Source organism: Ambystoma mexicanum, chromosome 4p (genome assembly GCF_040938575.1).
Source record: "Ambystoma mexicanum isolate Mex_15411 chromosome 4p, UKY_AmexF1_1, whole genome shotgun sequence".
Taxonomy (NCBI): Eukaryota; Metazoa; Chordata; class Amphibia; order Caudata; family Ambystomatidae; genus Ambystoma; species Ambystoma mexicanum.
Window position 1 is genome coordinate 1,276,540,279 of NC_090927.1, and position 13,249 is coordinate 1,276,553,527.

Here is a 13,249-nt window from a genome sequence, read left to right on the forward strand (position 1 = left end):
TACTCTGTTCCTTCCTTGCATTATTTTTGTAATGTCAACAACCAGACCCTTGAGATTTCATGTATTTAACCTCAAACGGATGGTTTGTCATTAAACTTCTTGGACTGTTCTATCCGCAGTCCCCATACACCCCTGTTTCACCATACGCTATTATTTTCTTGAACTTCCGATGGGGTCTGGTTCCTCGAAGTTTAGCCCTTCTGATGCAAACACAAATGCCTACTACATGTTTAATCATTTTGGTGTGTAGACCTGTAAATATTTTTCAGAATGGCATTTTTATACAAGATTTCATAAGGACTCTCAGTTTCCTCAGGAAGGACATTTTTACTTAGATAGGCTCATATTTCTGTTTGGTGCTCTCAAAAAAGTCAGTAGGAAGCTAATTTTTTTGGTATGACGAGGCACAGAAGCGCCTCATAGTCTAAGATTAGATCTTTTAAAAACACGCATTCAAAATTAGAAAAAAGATTTTGTTTTATCATATTGATATTGTGATTGGTGTTGTTATTGCTTTAATGACAAATGTTATGCAAATAATGCTGATCTGGACTGGAAAAAGAATTGGCACACTATAAACGTACTGCCAATGCCGGCCGTTCTCGAGACACTAATAAGCTCACCTTCCATGCTGTAACAGCCTGGACAATCTTATGTCGGATAAATACATACAGGAATATCTAGCTATAAGGTGAGGGTCTTTCACTAAATATGACACCGAACCTGATCTAAACACTAAAGACTGATACCTCTCCAACACCTCCTTTTCAGGACCTACCACACTGGATACCCAAATGCCTGATGCTCACATTTTGCCCATACCCTTCTCTCAATGATGTTGGGCACATTCCATGGAGCTCCACTAACTTGTCATCTGGTATATCATTTCCCCTCACTTCCTGAGAATGTATCAGCATTTTTGGACACATAGCAACAGTCAACACTTGCTACAACCCCACCATTACTGATCTTAAGCAGCTGCTCCGTGCTGTCCTGAAAGACACTCTTTACAAACAATTTGTGTACAAATTAGAGTGGCCAGACAGCTTATGCCAAAATGACGCATTCAAACAGAAAGTGATTCAATTGACTGATCTCATTAAGCAAAAATATCCCAAGAAATCTGACTGGACCAAAATAGCATCTTGAAAGCAACAACAGTCTGAATCCCCATTAGACTACCTCTCTAGACTGAATGACTGCTTTAAAACAAATTCGGTTACTGAGAATGCAGGAGAACAAGCCAACACAGCCATTGAATCCCATGTTGTCACTGGGCTTGTCCCTGAAATTTCCAGTAACATTAAAGATATCCTAATAGGATGGCAAGATGAATCACTGTATGAGGCCATGGAGACTGCTCAGCATTTGCTCAGAATTTTTATGATAAACAGAAAAATACAAGAACAGGATGGTGTTGCTAGATTTAGGGCATTACGGATCCAACATTATCAACCAAAGAATGCAACAGGGGCCAGAGGACTCTGGACCCCCTTGAAAACCTTGAAAGGGGCAACATCCTTTTTCTCAGCAATGTTTACCTTCCCAGTAAATGCAACCTGGTCAATCTTTTTGTAGGTATTGCAAACAGACTGGCCACCTCATTTAACAATGTAAAATAAGACCACGAAGCCAGAACAGCACCGAGCTTTGAAATTTCACCCAACAAGCTAACTCTAGTTTGCCTTCTCCTCCACCTCCTCCTCCCACACCCACTTGTGATTATCAAGATATGTGCATTTCTTATGGCACACAACAGGAGTGCCAGAGGGTCCCTCCCGTGATATCAGCTGCTTCACTCCCTTTGGACAGTGGTGTTCTTTATTTAGAGTGTAACATTAAAGGCAAAAATGTAAAAAGCTTGGTTGACACTAGAGCCATATGCTCCAGACTGCATGTTTCTATGTTCACATTTTTACTTCTAATGAGAGTATAAATGCTGTAAGAATCTCAAGTACTACCATTCCTCACTGGTTTCCAATGAACTGTCTCTTTCCATTGGTCCTATTTCAGACCAGCGTGCTTTTCTGTGGAGCCCTTGCTCCCCTGCAAACGTAACGGTATTGATCTCTTCTGCAAAATGAATTGTACCATTTCTCGTTCTCCTGATGGCACTTATTTGGAAGTGCCACACAAGCTCCATGCTGACTGTTTCATTTACAACACCTCCCCTCTGTGCCTGTGGTTTCTGACAATCTGCTCACGCTCACGCAGGCTGCACAGGTCACAGATCTTTTGCAGTCGATCTCTGCTTCGGTCTGGGCTTTTCATGCTAATGATGTTGGTCATATCCTTTCTGCTGAACCTGTGCACATTACACTTAACCCTGCTGTACCCTTGCCTAGGATGCCGCAGCACAGGCTCTCACCACAAGCAGAGAAAGGTACCAAACCTGTCATTCATGCACTCATACAACAGGGCATACACAACTAGCCCTTGTAACACTCCAATTCTTCCTATTTGCAAGAAAGGTACCGTTCTGTTCACAACCTATGCTGGCTTAACAAGGCTGTAATTCCATCCCACACTGTGGTGCCTGACCGTATTACCATCCTTACATGCATCCCTCATAATGCACAATTTGTCACATGCATTGACTTGGGCTCAGCCTTCTTTTCTCTTCCCCATTCAACCTGGCTCTCAATACCTATTCGCGTTTTCCTATAAAGGCAGACAGTTGAAATACAAATCTCTTCCTCAAGGATTAATTGACTTCCCCTCCCTCTTTTCACAAATTCTCAAGCAGGACCTTCAGGATGTCACATTCACTGGTGGTTTCACTATGATCCAATATGTTGATGATCTTGTTAGCCCCATTCTTTGAGGCGTCACTTTCTGACTCACACACTCTCCTCTCTGCCTTAGCAGCCAAGGGCTACAGGGTGAACAAGAGCAAGCTACAACGATGTCTTCCCAAGGTCCAATACTTAGGGCATGACATTTCCCAAGGCGCCAGGCACCTTTCACCCTGACACATCTCTTGCATCCTCCAATGCCCTATCCCTGTCACTAAAAAGCAACTTTGCTCTTTTCTAGGAATGAGAAATGTCTTCCGCTTCTGGATCCTCGATTATGCCTCCATTGTTGGTCTGATGCAGGCCATGCTTCTTGGCTCCCAGCCTGACACCCTCCAATGGTCACACGAGGCATCCACAGCCCTCATTAAAATTAAAACCACCCTTTCTGTTGCCCCTTCCCTAGGGCTTTCTGATTATTGGAAGCTGTTTACTTATTCTGCAATGAGAAAGATGGTTTTGCCCTACGGATTCTCACACAAATGCATGGTGACCTGCAACATCCCGTGGCCTATTTCAGCTCACAGCTAGATCCTGTGTCTTCTGCTTTCCCACGCTGCCTGAGGACTGTTGCTGCTTCAGCACTCCTGCTCTGTAAGGAAGACAGCATTGCACTTGCCCATCACATTGACATTACAGTGCCTCATGCTTTCCTGTCATTGTTTCTCACAGGTAAAACACAACAACTTTCTGCTGCACACCTCACTAAGTCTGAAAACTGCTCTTCTCTACTACTAATATTAGACTCATTAGGTGTGCCCCTCATAACCCCGCTTCCTTTTTACCTACATCAGATGATGCTCTCCCGCATGACTGCCTTACGGCAGAAGTCATAATCTCCTCCCCACGACACAACCTCAAGCATGTCCTTATTACTAATTCTGACTCGCTGTTCTTTGTTGAAGGTTCGTGTCTCACAGATTATTCTGGTTTTCTCTGTGCAGGGTTCTCTGTCTGTACTCCTTTTGAGTTACTAGACGCATTCCAACTCCCACCTGTATGCTCTGCCCAGATTGCAGAGCTCATTGGCCTCACACATGCTTGCCCGATAGCCACACAATGCTCAGGAACTATTTACACGGATTCCTTATACGCGTTTGGCATCTCACATAATTATGGTACCCTTTGAAAGCAGAGGGGCTATCTCACTGCCCAGGGCACACCAATCCTAAATGCACCATATGTTGAAGCTCTGCTGAATGCTATTTTGTTGCCTTCTGCACTTGCCATTGCAAAATGCAAAGCTCACACACGTTTTTCTGATGATATCACACAAGACGATGTACTGGCAGATTGCCATGCCAACAATGTATCCCTTCATGGCCGTCCTGCTCCAGATTATGTGCCGCTCTTTCTCCTTTCCGTAGAGGACCCCCTAGCATCCCTTTCTGCTGGGCAGACCTCCAAAATGATGCCCCCAAAGCTGGGAAATTAAAGATTGTATTTTGTGTTCAGACAACCTATGGGATGATGAATCTGGCCGTGTTGTGGCCTCAATGTCTTTGCTACCTTACTTAGCTTTGGTTGTAAATTCTGTGTCCCATTCGAGCAAAGGTAAAATTACTGCAGACATTCAGAAATGTTGGTATGCTCCCAGGTTCAATCCTGTTGCTCAGAAATATTTTGGTCCTGTACTACATGACTAGTATTTAACCATAGGAAACCTGCGAAAACTACACAAGGTGCTCTTGAGCCTCCTCATAGTCCTTTTGTGAATATTCAGATCGATTTTATTTCCATGATAAAATTGGTCACTTTGAAGCCTACCCATGTAAACATGCTCATTCTATTACTGTGGCCTAGAAACTGTTGCGATAATTCATCGCAGGTTTGGGCCTCCTTGTCTTCATGAACTCTGACTGAGGAACTCATTTTACAGACCATATTGTGCAGAATATGTGTACCGTATATGGGATTTTTCAGAACTTTCATTGTGTTTTTCATTGAGTCTCTGCCGGGGCAGTGGAATGCAGATATTTCAACTTCAAAAACAGACTCTCCAGAGTTTGTCATGAAACAGGCCCCAACTGGCCTGACAACCTCCCTATTGTCCTCATAGACATTAGCAACCCTGAGAATAGAACGCATGGGGCCTCATTGCAGGTGGGGCGGTCCGGAAATAATAGTGGCGGTAAACGCACCGCCACTGTTAATTCTGGACCGCCCAATCCCGACTCCTGCAGGCGGGAGGTGAGGTTCCCGCCAGGTCTGACCTGGCGGGTTTAACACCGCCCGCCTGCAGGCGGATGTGGAAACACCAGCACCATCACGAGATGGTGCCGGTGTTTCCACTTCCCCATTCCCATTGAGTCTCATGGGACTAAATGGGAATGGGGATTTACCGAATTCTGCCTCCGGAATTCCCGGGACACCAGGGTCGTAATGCCATGGTATTTCCGGGAGTCACGAAGGCGGAATGGTAATACGAGTCCGGCGGTAACCAGGCAGTTTCACCACCTCAGTTACCGCCGGACTCCATTGAGAATGGAAACTGTCCTTAGGTGCATTGACCTAAGGTGCTGAAAGGACCTCTTGTTTAATGACACATGAAAAAACAAATCCCTTTGAAAATGATTGTGCTGACCTAATGACTCCAGAATATTCATTCAAATATCTGACAATACATTTGCATAGTACCATACAAAACCAAATGTAATTCTCTCAAAATGTTGTGTTCTTAAAAAGATTTTTTAATCCAAAGACAGGCAAACGTTGATGCCTAATGCATTTCGGTTACATGATCATCTTCAGGGACCATAATCTGCCTGCTTTTCTGTGACGGTATCTGAAGTATCATATGCCTCTATATGATACTCTATGTTGTAATTGGTGCATGTGATTATCGGGAACCAACTCCTATTTGGGAGCTGTTTAGAAGCCTTCTGCATAGATCGGATCAATATGCAGAAGGTTGACACCCCTCCAAGGCCACCACCTGTGCTCATCACTGATGATCCTCTGCGAGAAGCCCAGAGGTACAACTTGCAGAGTGCTGCTAAGACCTCACCTGTTTCTATGGAGTGATTTTGTTCATGACCCAGCTACAATAATGCTGCGCACCTGGAGGAGAGGTGCGTAAAGTCAGTTTTTGCCTATGAGGGCATTTATGGCCTGCTGAGAGTTCCCAGCTCATCAGCAGCTGCTGCTCTCCATCATGCCACATGCACCAGATTTACCTCAAGACTCTGGGTCTTCTCCTTCCTGGTGCATCTGGCTGCTCTTCAGTGCTGGCATCCTTGACCTAGCTGGCACAGTCTGGTGCACCGACTCTCTGCTTGAACATTGCTGCTCGCCATGCTGCAATCTCCTCTCGTCTGACATATTTCTTCCCCTTCTATGCCATATTCATCATTGTTCCTGCTGGCATCCTGAACTTCGTCTTCAGCATCACTGCCCTCATTGTTTATTGTAACTTTACATGCTATTGTGTGCATCACTCTTTTGTTTCTAGATGATCACTACTCATTCCCATCATACACAGGCGACTCCGAATGAAGATAATGCCCTGATTGGTAGACCAGATGTATTGTAATTGTGGGTATTTTACATCTCATTGCATCCTGTGCTGCTGAGTACATGTTCCGATACAGGGCACTCCTCCTGATTTCTGTCCTACAGGGGTTACAGATTTCTTCTTATGTGGCCATTTGTTATGCTCAACCGTCTGAATGTGTCTAATATCACAGCTGTTAGAAATACCAATGGCTGAGGGCACAGTGCAACACAACAAGAGAATGCTAAGAACAGACATGGTAATGAAACACGGCTAGGACAATTACTATCACACATCCCTCTCCATACGTCAAAACTTTCCTGAACATTTTGTGGCAATATGCCTCACTCTAGAATGCTTCTGACTGATAGGTATGTGCTGCTATCCCATACCGTGCCCATGGGGGCATTCCATGGATTCTGGTTCCATTCGACTGGGGGGATGGGTGCTATTGTTACAATTTCAATAAGACTACCAACACCACTTCATACTGACCATACGAACATTCTTACAATAGATCTTGGTTCATTCCCTCCAAGAAATGGTTGGTGTTATATCCTGTATTAGTACCCGGCGAGAGACAATCAGATTGTTACATGCAATCTGATTGGCCATCGCCAGGGCTTTACCCGACGCAGAATCCCTCAAATCTTCATATCCCTGGCGGGGGGTGTGGCAGCCCCTCATCCAATGAGGAGGCTCAGAATGGGGTAAACCCCGATCCGTGCCACCACACGGCTGGAGGCTGCCATCCTCCACCGCCAGGGATTCAGGTAAGTGTCCCCCCTCCCAACAACCCCATCCACACAACCCTTCCCCACCCTCCCTACTCCACTTACCTTCTTTTTGGTCCTTTTTCTGGAGGGAACACGCTGGGAGCACTTCTGTCCCGGACTCAGTTTTACCATCCCCGGCGGCCATTTTTGTTGACATTTTTTTTTCTGTTCCGAAATGCAGCGTTCGGAACAGAAAAATAATGCTAATAGTCTAGTGGGTCGGGGTACTAATAGCAATAAGAACCTCGTCGCTCGGGCCTGTAACTATGGGCCCCGGGGCATTACCTGATAAGGTTATGCCCCTGCGGCTCGGTGCTTATTGCTTAATAATGTAATATGAACAGTAATGTTTGTGCAAATGTATATATGCAAATATTATAGTTGGGCCAACTGTCATTCCCATTCATGTTTCCACAAAATGCTTGAGCCTGGCCAACAGTCTCGTTGTCAACATGTTTACCCTTGACAGCCTGTATTCTTCAAACATGTTTATTTCCTTTCCCTAGCTATCGCTCAGGTGAGCCTATTATGATCTCTTTGGAATGTTGCATGAAGGGAATTTATAAGAATCCACTAATAAATAACAGTTGGAGAAAAGTGATTTTATCAAATGGCAACCCCTCCCTTACCTTATTATGTAGAACTTTAAATGTTCCAACTAATAATTCAGTGAACTGCAATACGGAAATTACATGAATTGGTATGCATGATATCGTACTATGCCTCAAGATATTATGATGTTAATTTATCTTCATTCATGTTCATGACTGCATCGTATTTATATGTGGTTTTAGCTACAACCCTAACTTAAACTCGTAAGTTAACTGCTCCTCCGTTGTATTTTAGGACCATCACTTCCTAAGGCACATTGCTTGTAGAGGCTACGTTTACTGTGTGGAACTTTAAGTACTGTGATACTGTGAATTGTGTTTTTTTCTCTTTTCTTTTTTTTTCACTCTTTCTTCATTCCATGCATTGCCATTGTGGCAACCCATTTTTGTAATTCACAATTTTAAATTATCTTCACATTAACTGCCCTTCGATGTAGTGACATATCAACCTCCTCTGTTCCCCATTACTGTGCTCAACTCAACTTGGGGAGTGTTACAACCCATCCTACGGGTCTCCAGTTTGTCACATTTAAATTCAGTGTCACCGGTATTCCAACATGGTGATGAGACGAAGCACACCATAACCAACGCGTTCCTGAAACCCGGGATCTTCTAAGGGGTTCCCCTGCACCCGATCATTCCCTCCCTAGGCGATCCGCAGCCCATCAGAATGCCCAGGTAAGAAGAATGAAAAAGAACAGCACCCCAAGACCTGCTAACTGGAATCAAGCTAGCCCAAATAGGAGAACGAGGCACGTCGTGGTGAACCAAACTGTACGACCTACGCATCCGCAGAGGAAAAAGCGGTCCACAGCACCACAGGGAAGCAGCGCGGGCAAGACGGCCTCAGCAGCAGCCGCTGAACAGGCAGACCGCAGAGAGCGGGGGCTGGAGCGGGGAGGACGTAGCGAGGATGCCCAGGGGGGCAATGAGCGCCTGATCCAGCGGTGTCGGCAGGAGGGTAGAGGAGCGCAGAGCCACGTTGATGCCGGTGAACCCCAGGAAGGGCCCCAAAGCCAACCCACGGCAGACACAGAACGGACCAAATCCGACACGACACGCAGCATCGGCCACATAATACAAGGTGAGCAAAAGGGGGAGATACGCAGAGCACCCGCAACTGGGGGACCTAGTGGCTCCTCTCTCGCCGCCCCCCGCAGCATATAGCAGCCTGCGCACACCACACTGTATACCCACACATCGAGGAGCTGCCAGGACAGAGGAGAATTAAGACCACTCTCCACAGCCCCTGCACCGGCTCCCCAACAGGGGGATAGGCAGCGGGGGTGAACTGCTGCACATGTGGAGAACAGCCCTCAGATAACCCGGTGGAGGCCTGGGGGCCCTCAGGCAGGAGTGCCTATGCCAGAAGAATAAACAGCAACTTCCATGGAAGGCCAGAGAGGTCCCAGTAGAGAAGGAGCACAGGCCAGTCTGTGGGTCCCGGAGGCAGGGGCGGCAGCCCCCCGGGCAACCCCATGCCCCCGCATATCACCACAGGAGCCACTGAAGCGGAGCATAGCCGCCCACCCCCACCCATGCTCGGAAGTGCCAAATCAAGCCAGTTGGGCCAAAGCAAGTCTTGACTACACCTGGGCTACACCGAGTCAAGAAGACCAGAGGAAATAACGGAGTGGGGTACAGAGGGAGCAATCTCCTGAGGGACCCACTAGAGTCAGACAGCCCCATTGGTGCCATGACCCCTGCCCCCCGTGGGTCTGGGGGTTTGGGATTCCGGAACAACTGGGGGTGTCCATACCCACAACAGTCAGGCAGCAACCATGTTTGAAGGGGCAATGTCAAAGTCAAGGTGGAAGGATCCCCAGCTCAACACAAAAGGCACAAGTAAATTAATTCAGAAGATGTAGGGGCACGGAGCACCTCCCCCCTGTCGGGGGCCCCACAAGAGCAGTCTGATAGTGAAGACCCCCCAAACTCTGAATCACAAGATCAGGCAGTCACACACGTGGTCCTTAAACAGTTCTTCACAGAATTCGGGGACAAAATCGTTAGCACAGTTCAGACTCAAATGGAGAAAATGCGGGGGGACCTAGCCACAGCACTACAGGAAATAAAAACAGATGTTAGTAAAATCGAGGAATAGGTGGGCATAAATGAAAGAGCAATCCAAGAGCAAGCGGACGATGCCAGACAGTTGGCGAACACTACCCACAACCTCGAACTTCAGACGGAAGACCTAGAGAATAGGTCTAGGAAATCCATCATCCGCATAAAGTCGCTGACGAAAGAGGTCCTCGACAGGGACCTGAAGGGGGTGGTTCACAATATTTTCACAGATCTTCTGGGAGATGACTCAACATTGCAGTTCCGACTGGACCGGGTGCATAGAGTGGGCCTGCGCAAATCAGACCCGGGGGCACGACCAAGGGATGTCTTAGCAGCTCTACATGATTTCACTACGAAAGAGAAGATTTTGGCGGCTGCAACAAATACAAATACAATATCTTATAATGGGCGGACATCTTCCTCTTTCAGGACTTATCCTTAACAATGCTGGCAAAGAGAAGACAAATGGCACCAGTTACCAGAGCCCTCCGATATAAGAACATTCGCTACAGATGGACCTTCCCTATCGAGTTGGTGTGTGAGTGGCAAGGAAAACAGCAACGGATTACCTCACCAGAAAAGGGGACAAAACTGCAGGGCATCGAGGAGGAACAGCAAGCAGCAAGTGCACCCGGCGCATGTGGCCAAAGCAAACCAAGAAGCTGGGAATGGTCAGCAGTTCGGCCAAGAAGAAGCAGGAAAGGGGGATACCGACCCCTTCTAAAAGGTCTGGGGCCGGGGGACCCCAGGAGGCGATGAAGCCTAGGAGGAGCAAGGATCAAATCTTATTACACAACGCCTGCGGAGGGCATCTATGGGTGTTCATATCATAAGTCTCCGGGGGGGGGGTTAATCAATGGGGTTTTAGGATACCCCGCATACGATCCTGGTTATCTTAGTAGGCCTTCTCCGCGGGCGGAACCCACTGCTAGAGTGGTAAGGGGGGGTCTACACTAGGCATTGAAGTGAGAGAGTGGGGTGTTAAGGGGAGGGATAGGGGAAGGGCACAAAAAAGTACGTGGAACAGGGGCACACAGATCAGGCACCCACTGGCTATTTTCCTTCCTTTTCTCAGAGGAAAGCTGGGCATCGTTAAGGTCAGACTTCCCTCGCCTGACAACCTCAATACAGATTAGAGAATTCTAGCTAAAGCTCATGTACCAATGGCATTACACTCCAGAGAGGATACACAGGCTGAAACCGGAGATATCAGATCTCTGTTGGAGGGGGTGTGGGGCTAAGGGGAGCTGCCTTCACATATGGTGCACATGTTTGACCCTGAAGGCCTTTTGAGAGGAAGTTAACTTGATCATTCGGGAGATGTATAGCTGGGAAAAGGCACAGCATTTGGGGAAACCCTTCTAGTGTTAGCGGACCTGGACAATAGAAGCTGGCCTAAGCACAAAAGGAAAGCCTTCCATGTATTACACTTGGCAGCCTTGCTGGTTATAGCTTGCAAATGGAAATCTTCAGACCCCCCCTAGATTGGTGGACTGGCTATACAAACTCTGGAATTTTGTCACCCTAGAATGGGTTACTTACTCGATACAGGGAGCCTGCGCCAAGTTTTTCGGCAAGATTGGGCCTCAATTTTAGATATTCTGCAAGGGGAATTTCTGGAACAATACTGCCCGCACAAGCTGCGCATTTTGGACATCTCGTAACCTGCTTGATCAATCGCAGGATCTAATTGGGAGAGAGTGGGTGCCTGGGGGGAGCTGAGAGGGAGGAACCGGGTTGGATGGTTGGGGTTGTGGTTGTATTGTTATCTGTTAAAACTAATAAAAACACGTTTGAAAAAAAAGAATTCAGTGTCACCACCGGCCCCTTTCCCCACCTTCACATCACAGTGTATGGTTCACTACACTGTACACATCATGAGTGCACTACCAGTCCAGTTTCTCCCTAACCCAGGTGAACCAACAACAAAATGAGAGATCTGGAAAGAAGATTTTTTTTAAATTATATTTTGGCTGTGCATGGGCCCAACATTAGTATAGAGAGGCACAGGGACCTTGTGAGTAAGGCATGATATCAAAAGCAGACACTGAAACAATGTATACAACTTTCAAAAACCTTTATTTAACTCAAAGGGATTTGGAAACTGCCTATCTTGCCCTATATCTAGAATGGGAGTATTCTCGACCATTAAATAATAACAATTACGTCCAAGTCGGTCTGGTTAAAATAAAAAAAAGGTATTTACTAAGAAAAACCTAACCTTGCACTCATACTTAGAATACCAAATGTGTTAAGATAATATGTAAAAGAAATACAGTGTGTCAAAAGAAATGTCAGAATGGCTTCAGTACTCACTCCCTTCCCCAGGTGCAACCCCAGGGGGTCTAGAAAGTCTCTTAATAAGCAAAGGGTAGGTGGATGGCACAGTACTATCAGTACTTTGGTTTACTGGTACAGTTCAACAGATCAAAATTTGGCTTTAACTTCTGGTAGTTCAATTACTTCCTTAGGCTTCACCCGCCTTGCCATCACATATTCAGTTCATATGCTTTCAATTTCTCACAGTTCTGCGCAGGCTTCCCTCTGCCGGGCTCCAGTCTGCCTTATTTCATTTTATCACACAATCTCAAACAGTTCTGCACAGACTTCCCTCCACCGGGCTCGAGCCTGTCTTGTTCTTTGTGGGGGTTCCCTCCCTCACATTTTTACCCAAGATATCTTTCACTGTTGTAGACTTTCAAAACTGCAAGGAATGTGCATAGACCTCTGCATTACCACACTTCGACCTCTCTTTCAATATTGCTTCAACTCGCAATCTTCACTTGCCTCTTGGCACTTGTAGTTCTTATTCTCTGCAGTACCAATGCCTCTTGGTACTTATAATTCCTATTCTCTTTCACTTGAATTCTTGGCCTTTGCCAACATTCTTATATTTTACTTTTGCCCTCTTGGCATGTTTCACATTTCACATATTCCTCTTATTCAACTTTCTTTCCTTGATCTTTTCTCTCAATATATCTCATAAGTTCTTAACATTTCACAGAGACTTCCTTGCGGAGGACCACTCTGCTACTTTGTATCTTTCACTTCTAACAATTGTCCTCTTCAATCTTGTTTTATCAGCACACGCGTAAACTTCAACTTTCCATTTCACAGTTACTTTCCCCTTAATAACAACCAGAATTTTGTTGCCCTCGATAACTCACTGGTTGCTCTAAATGAACTTCTTTCATCTTTCACTCGCAGCTGAAGGCCGTTACCAGCGCATCCTCAGCTCCTCCCCAACTCTGCCGTTCACCCGGGAGAGCCGCAGGACGCTTCCTGGCACTCTGAAGGATTCTTTAATCCACTTGCACGGCTATGCTTGTCGAACACTCACGGCTTCCCGAAAGCTTGGAAATCTTCCCTGGCTTTCTCTCGCTCTTCTCATTTGTTGTGCAGCCTGTTGGCCTTCCAACTCCCACAGTCTGGTTCGCCTTAGCCTCGGAAGAGCTGTTCCTTCTCATACCCAGCCTCGCTCCAAGTGTGCTTGTGCGTGCCACTTTT